Source organism: Oncorhynchus gorbuscha, unplaced genomic scaffold, assembly GCF_021184085.1.
Source record: "Oncorhynchus gorbuscha isolate QuinsamMale2020 ecotype Even-year unplaced genomic scaffold, OgorEven_v1.0 Un_scaffold_13428, whole genome shotgun sequence".
Lineage (NCBI taxonomy): Eukaryota > Metazoa > Chordata > Actinopteri > Salmoniformes > Salmonidae > Oncorhynchus > Oncorhynchus gorbuscha.
Window position 1 is genome coordinate 1 of NW_025755600.1, and position 7,583 is coordinate 7,583.

The 7,583-nt window shown below is 33.6% G+C and overlaps 3 long non-coding RNA genes across 3 annotated transcripts; all 3 read right to left on the reverse strand.

Moving 5' to 3' along the window:
• Nucleotides 1-384: 384 nt before the first annotated feature.
• LOC124030654 lies at nucleotides 385-3,064 on the reverse strand. Its single transcript, XR_006838009.1, has 3 exons — nucleotides 2,926-3,064; nucleotides 2,708-2,755; nucleotides 385-430 (listed from the first exon to the last, which is right to left on the reverse strand). It is a non-coding gene; the product is annotated as an uncharacterized LOC124030654 (long non-coding RNA).
• LOC124030653 lies at nucleotides 1,025-2,296 on the reverse strand. The gene is made up of 4 exons (XR_006838008.1): nucleotides 2,283-2,296; nucleotides 1,770-1,817; nucleotides 1,254-1,301; nucleotides 1,025-1,071 (listed from the first exon to the last, which is right to left on the reverse strand). It is a non-coding gene; the product is annotated as an uncharacterized LOC124030653 (long non-coding RNA).
• A 1,424-nt stretch (nucleotides 3,065-4,488) lies between the features above and the next one.
• LOC124030652 lies at nucleotides 4,489-7,532 on the reverse strand. Its single transcript, XR_006838007.1, has 4 exons — nucleotides 7,462-7,532; nucleotides 6,945-6,992; nucleotides 6,718-6,765; nucleotides 4,489-4,544 (listed from the first exon to the last, which is right to left on the reverse strand). It is a non-coding gene; the product is annotated as an uncharacterized LOC124030652 (long non-coding RNA).
• Nucleotides 7,533-7,583: the final 51 nt, after the last annotated feature.

Sequence of the window (7,583 nt, forward strand, 5' to 3'; positions counted from 1 at the left end):
GGCAGCAGAGTAGCCTAGTGGTTAGAGCGTTGGACTAGTAACCGGAAGATTGCAAGTTCAAAACCCCCGAGCTGACAAGGTGGAAATCTGTCCTTCTGTTCTAGGCCGTCATTTAAAATAAGAATTTGTTCTGAACTGACTTGCCTGGTTAAATAAATTATAAAAAAATATTATATTGGTGATAAAAATCAATACATTCTGTTACCTTCATTTGAAGGAGTTACTTTGGCTTTTTCTTTGGAAACTTCAGCTTCTAGGTTCACGTACAACAGTCCTTACAATAATAACTTATTGAATGTTTTATAAATAGCATAAAATGGACACAGACTGCCTACTTATTATTTGAATAAGTGGAAAATTACCAATTCAAAAATAATTTCATACCTTTCTTTTTCTGGAGTTAATTTGGCCTTTTCTTTTGCTTCAGCATCTAAATCAGAAAAAACACATTTCATGAAGTATACCTTCTATCATACAAACGGTCTTACCTGATTCAGACTATAGGGCCAAGCCAAACTGTGCTCGTTTAGATATTTTCTCATCACATTGTCCTTTCCAGCACAATTCCAGCAGCTATGGTTGATGAGTATCTAGGCCAGCCCAGTATACTGTAGGCTGGCTTGGCTCAGTAATGCGAAAATGGGTTCTGTGGTACACAAAGAATACTTTGCACCTTTCTTTCATGTAGCTGCTGGTCTGTTCTTTGGGAACTTCACTGTCTAATACAAGCATTGGACAAGACACAACATGAATCTCAATAATTACGCCATTATACATTTTGAAGCCAGAAAAAAATATGCTATATGTACCTTCTTTTTGAAGGCTCTGGTTTAGCTTCGTCTGAGTTTCCTTGACTCTAATCAAACAAGAATGATAACATATACAGCAAAGGTTCAAACTGCAATTGATTCAAACCCATACTGAGTATTTGGTTGAGAGAGAAATGAAGCACACTCTGTGAAGACATCTATTTAGAGTAAGACTAGCGTTTTTGCTTCATGTCTAAGAAAAAAGTTATCCATACCTTTTTTGATGAAGCTGCTTTGGCATTTTCTTTGTGAATTTCAGCTTCTAAAACAATCATTGGAAAAGACACAAAATTAATCTAAAGAATTGAGCCATTTCTTTATTTCTTTGCAAGAGCTGGTTTGGTCTTCTCACTGCTAAATTCAGCTTCAGTAAAATAGTGACTTTCAGCCTCGATCAAGCACTATCAAATTACATATTAACCACAGATTTGAAAACATTTTTACCTTTCTTTGCAGGGGCTGATTTCACCTTTTCTTTAATAACTGCAGCATCTATGTCAAATATTGATACAAACATACATGCAGTATATATGCTTATTTCATTAGATTATTGTATAATCTGATATATATTATACACTAAATTATTGTACAGAACATATGTTCTTAAACGTAATATACTGCTTATCAAACAATACTCATTATTGCAAAATAACATTTGTGTGCAAAGAGAAAATACATATTTACATTTGAATTAAATAATTTGTTATGGCTGTCTGTTCACCTCAATATTTATTTTACATTTACAATTGTTGTCATTCAACAGACACTCTTATCCAGAACTATTTACAGTAGTGAGTGCATTTTCAATTGCTAACTCTGAATTTAGATTTGTCAAATTTGGAAGAGATTATAAACATCTATAAACAATGAAAGTAACAAAAATATGCTGTGAATTTAAATAAATACAATGCAAACAAATGTTATAACAAATTCCTACTTACATACTAACCACATTCTTACCTTTCTTTGCAGGGGCTGATTTGACCTTTTCTTTAATAACTGCAGCATCTGAATCAAAAGCAACATAATTGTGTTTCTCTATGGATATAGCAGGATACATTTTTTTCTCAGAGATTATGTACTGGGCAGCAGAGTAGCCTAGTGGTTAGAGCGTTGGACTAGTAACCGGAAGATTGCAAGTTCAAAACCCCCGAGCTGACAAGGTGGAAATCTGTCCTTCTGTTCCTAGGCCGTCATTTAAAATAAGAATTTGTTCTGAACTGACTTGCCTGGTTAAGTAAATTTATAAAAAATATTATATTGGTGGTGATAAAAATCAATACATTTCTGTTACCTTCATTTGAAGGAGTTACTTTGGCTTTTTCTTTGGAAACTTCAGCTTCTAAGTTCACGTACAACAGTCCTTACAATAATAACTTATTGAATGTTTTATAAATAGCATAAAATGGACACAGACTGCCTATTTATTATTTGAATAAGTGGAAAATTACCAATTCAAAAATAATTTCATACCTTTCTTTTCTGAGTTAATTTGGCCTTTTCTTTGCTTCAGCATCTAAATCAGAAAACACATTTCATGAAGTATACCTTCTATCATACAAAACGGTCTTACCTGATTCAGACTATAGGGCCAAGCCAAACTGTGCTCGTTTAGATATTTTCTCATCACATTGTCCTTTCCAGCACAATTCCAGCAGCTATGGTTGATGAGTATCTAGGCCAGCCCAGTATACTGTAGGCTGGCTTGGCTCAGTAATGCGAAAATGGGTTCTGTGGTACACAAAGAATACTTTGCACCTTTCTTTCATGTAGCTGCTTTGGTCTGTTCTTTGGGAACTTCACTGTCTAATCACAAGCATTGGACAAGACACAACATGAATCTCAATAATTACGCCATTATACATTTTTGAAGTCAGAAGAAAATATGCTATCTGTACCTTCTTTTGAAGGCTCTGGTTTGGCTTCGTCCTGAGTTTCCTTGGACTCTAATCAAACAAGAATGATAACATATACAGCAAAGGTTCAAACTGCATTTGATTCAAACCCATACTGAGTATTTGGTTGAGAGAGAAATGAAGCACACTCTGTGGAAGACATCTATTTAGAGTAAGACTAGCGTTTTTTGTTTCATGTCTAAAGAAAAAGTTATCCATACCTTTCTTTGATGAAGCTGCTTTGGCGTTTTCTTTGTGAATTTCAGCTTCTAAAACAATCATTGGAGAAGACACAAAATTAATCTAAAGAATTGAGCCATTTCTTTATTTCTTTGCAAGAGCTGGTTTGGTCTTCTCACTGCTAAATTCAGCTTCAGTAAAATAGTGACTTTCAGCCTCGATCAAGCAACTATCAAATTACATATTAACCACAGATTTGAAAACATTTTACCCTTTGCAGGGGCTGATTTCACCTTTTCTTTAATAACTGCAGCATCTATGTCAAACATTACAAACATACATGCAGTATATATGCTTATTTCATTGGATTATTGTATAATCTGATATATATTATACACACTAAATTATTGTACAGAACACATATGTTCTTAAATATAATATACTGCTTATCAAACAATACTCATTATTGCAAAATAACATTTGTGATACCAAAGAAAAATACATATTTACATTTAAATTCAATAATTTGTTATGGCTGTCTGTTCACCTCAATATTTATTTTACATTGCAATTGTTGTCATTTAACAGACACTCTTATCCAGAACTATTTACAGTATTGAGTGCATTTTCAATTGCTATCTGAATTTAGATTTGTCAAATTTGGTGAGATTATAAACATCTATAAACATTGAAAGTAACAAAAAATATGCAGTGAATTTAAATAAATACAACAAATGCAAACAAATGTTATAACAAATTCTAATTACATACTAAACACATTCTTCGCCTTTCTTTGCAGGGCTGATTTGACCTTTTCTTTAATAACTGCAGCATCTGAATCAAAAGCAACATTTGTGTTCTCTATGATATAGCAGGATAAAACATTTTCTCTGAGATGATGTGGAAACTGTCCTTCTGTAATATTATATTGTTCTGAACTGACTTTCCTGGTTTAAATTTATAAAAAATATTATATTACAGGTGGTGATAAAAATCAATACATTCTGTTACCTTCATTTGAAGGAGTTACTTTGTCTTTTCTTTGGAGACTTAAGCTTCTAAGTTCACATACAACAGTCCTTACAATAATAGCTTATTGAATGTTTTATAAATAGCATAAAATGGACACAGGTACCTACTTATTATTTGAATAGAGTGGAAAATTACCAATTCAAAATAATATCATACCTTTCTTTTCTGGAGCTATTTTGGCCTTTTCTTTTGCTTCACCATCTAAATCAAGAAAAAACACATTTATAAATGTGCTTCTATCATACAAACAGGTCTTACCTGATTCAGACTATAGATAAACCAAACTGAACTGTGCTCGTTTAGATATTTTCTCTTCACATTGTCCTTTCCAGCACAATTAGAGCAGCCGTTTGATGCATAACTATGCCATCCCAGTATACTGTAGGTTGGCTTGGCTCAGTAATGAAAAGCGGGTTCTGTGGTACACCAAGAATACTTGCACCTTTCTTTGATGTAGCTGCTTTGGTCTGTTCTTTGGGAACTTCACTGTCTAATACAAGCATTGGACAAGACACAACATGAATCTCAATAATTACGCCATTATACATTTTGAAGCCAGAAAAAAATATGCTATCTGTACCTTCTTTTGAAGGCTCTGGTTTGGCTTCGTCCTGAGTTTCCTTGGACTCTAATCAAACAAGAATGATAACATATACAGCAAAGGTTCAAACTGCATTTGATTCAAACCCATACTGAGTATTTGGTTGAGAGAGAAATGAAGCACACTCTGTGGAAGACATCTATTTAGAGTAAGACTCGCGTTTTTGTTTCAAGTCCAAAGAAAAGGTATACATACCTTTCTTTGAGGAAGCTGCTTTGGCAGATTCTAAAACAATCATCAGAGAAGACACACAATTAATCTCAATAATTGGGCAATTTATTTCTTTCTTTGCAAGAGCTGGTTTGGTCTTCTTATTTGGTAAATTCAGCTTCTAAGTAAAAATAGGGATTTTCTGTTAAAACTTGAACACATTTTTTTATTTATTCCTAACTGAATTTATATTTGACAAAGTGAAAAGCTAAACATTTGAAAATAATAATTAACTTAATTTACAAGGGCTGGTTAAACGTTGTATTTTGTCTTTTCATTTATATGTTTTGCCTCTATTGAATTTAAAACACATTATCAATACTGAAACAAGCACAACATATGCAGTGCATGACTAAAAATAAACACAAAAATGGCTTGTCTTTGGAAACAGCATCTAAATGCAACACAAATGGGCCATTAAAAAAATGAAACTCACTTTATAATACAAGCACGTGATAATTCAAGGGAACAATAATTGTAAAAACACTTGAATGCTGCTTTGCAGGATCTACTTCTTTGAGATATTCATCCTCTATCAAGCTCTATCTGTCACACCCTGATCTGTTTCACCTGTCCTTGTGCTTGTCTCCACCATCTCTAAGTGTTACCCATCTTCCTCATTATCCCCTGTGTATTTATACCTGTGTTTTCTGCCTGTCTGTGCCAGTTCGTCTTGTTTTGTCAAGTCAACCAGCGTTTTACGCCGTGCTCCTGCTTTTTACTCTGTGTTTTGCTTGTCCTCCCAGGTTTTGACCCTTGCCTGCCTTGACTCTGAACCCGCCTGCCTGACCATACTGCTGCCCTGACCTCGAGCCTGCCTGCCACTCTGTACCTCCTGGACTCTGACCTTGTTATGATCTTTTGCCTGTCCACAACTATTTTCTTGCCTGGCACTTGGATTATATTAAATATCAGCGACTCTAACAATCTGCCTCCCGTCTCTGCATCTGGGTCTTGCTTGTGCTCTTATCCTATCAAATGACATATTAACCACAGATTTAAAAATATTCTTACCTTTCTTTGCAGGTGCTGATTTCACCTTTTCTTTAATAACTGCAACATCTGAATCAAATACATCATAAATGTGTTTCTTTATGAATAAAGCAAGACAACCATTTTTCTCCATGATTATGTACTGTCTTTAATATAATTTTAGTTGTGAAGTCAATTAGTTCTGTTACCTTCATTTGCAGGAGTTGGTTTGGCTTTCCCTTTGGAAAAAGTACAGTCCATACAATAAGATCTTGATATAATGTTTTATAAATTACATAAAACAAGACACATAGGCCTGCCTACTTATTATTTGAATAAATGGAAAATGAAATATTAAAAAATTATTTGTTACCTTTCTTTTCTGGAGCTAGTTTGCCTTTTCTTTTGTTTCAGCATCTAAATCAAAACATATTTCATGAGAGCTATCTTCTATCACAAAACAGTCTTACCTGATTCAGACTATCAGGTAAGCCAAACTGACTTTGCTCATTTAGATATTTTCTTTCACATTGTCCTTTCCAGCACAATTCTAGCAGCTATGGTTGATGATTATCAAGCCCAGCCCAGTATACTGTAGGCTGGCTTGGCTCAATATAATGTGAAAATGGGTTCTATTAGTACACAAAGAATACTTTGCACCTTTCTTTCATGTAGCTGCTTTGGTCTGTTCTTTGGGAACTTCACTGTCTAATATCTACAAGCATTGGACAAGACACAACATGAATCTCAATAATTACGCCATTATACATTTGAAGCCAGAAAAAAATATCCTATCTGTACCTTCTTTTGAAGGCTCTGGTTTGGCTTGTTCCTTAGTTTCCTTGGACTCTAATCAAGCAGAATGACAACATATACAGCAAGGTTCAAACTGCAATTGATTCAAACCCATACTGAGTATTTGGTTGAGAGAAATGAAGCACACTCTGTGGAAGACATCTATTTAAGTAAGACTAGCGTTTTTTTTTGCTTCATGTCTAAAAAGAAAAGTTATCCATACCTTTCTTTGATGAAGCTGCTTTGGCATTTTCTTTGTGAATTTCAGCTTCTAAAACAATCGTGGAGAAGACACAAAATTAATCTAAAATTGAGCCATTTCTTTATTTCTTTGCAAGAGCTGGTTTAGTCTTCTCACTGCTAAATTCAAGCTTCAGTAAAATAGTGACTTTCAGCTCGATCAAGCACTATCAAATTACATATTAACCACAGATTTGAAAACATTTTTACCTTTCTTTGCAGGGGCTGATTTCACCTTTTCTTTAATAACTGCAGCATCTATGTCAAATATTGATACAAACATACATGCAGTATATATGCTTATTTCATTAGATTATTGTATAATCTGATATATATTATACATAAATTATTGTACAGAACATATGTTCTTAAACATAATATACTGCTTATCAAACAATACTCATTATTGCAAAATAACATTCGTGTGCAAAGAGAAAATACCAATTTACATTTGAATTAAATAATTTGTTATGGCTGTCTGTTCACCTCAATATTTATTTTACATTTACAATTGTTGTCATTCAACAGACACTCTTATCCAGAACTATTTACAGTAGTGAGTGCATTTTCAATTGCTAACTCTGAATCTAGATTTGTCAAATTCGGAAGAGATTTATAAACATCTATAAACAATGAAAGTAACAAAAAATATGCTGTGAATTTAAATAAATACAATGCAAACAAATGTTATAACAAATCCCTACTTACATACTAACCACATTCTTACCTTTCTTTGCAGGGGCTGATTTGACCTTTTCTTTAATAACTGCAGCATCTGAATCAAAAGCAACATAATTGTGTTTCTCTATGAATATAGCAGGATACATTTTTTCTCAGAGATTATGTACT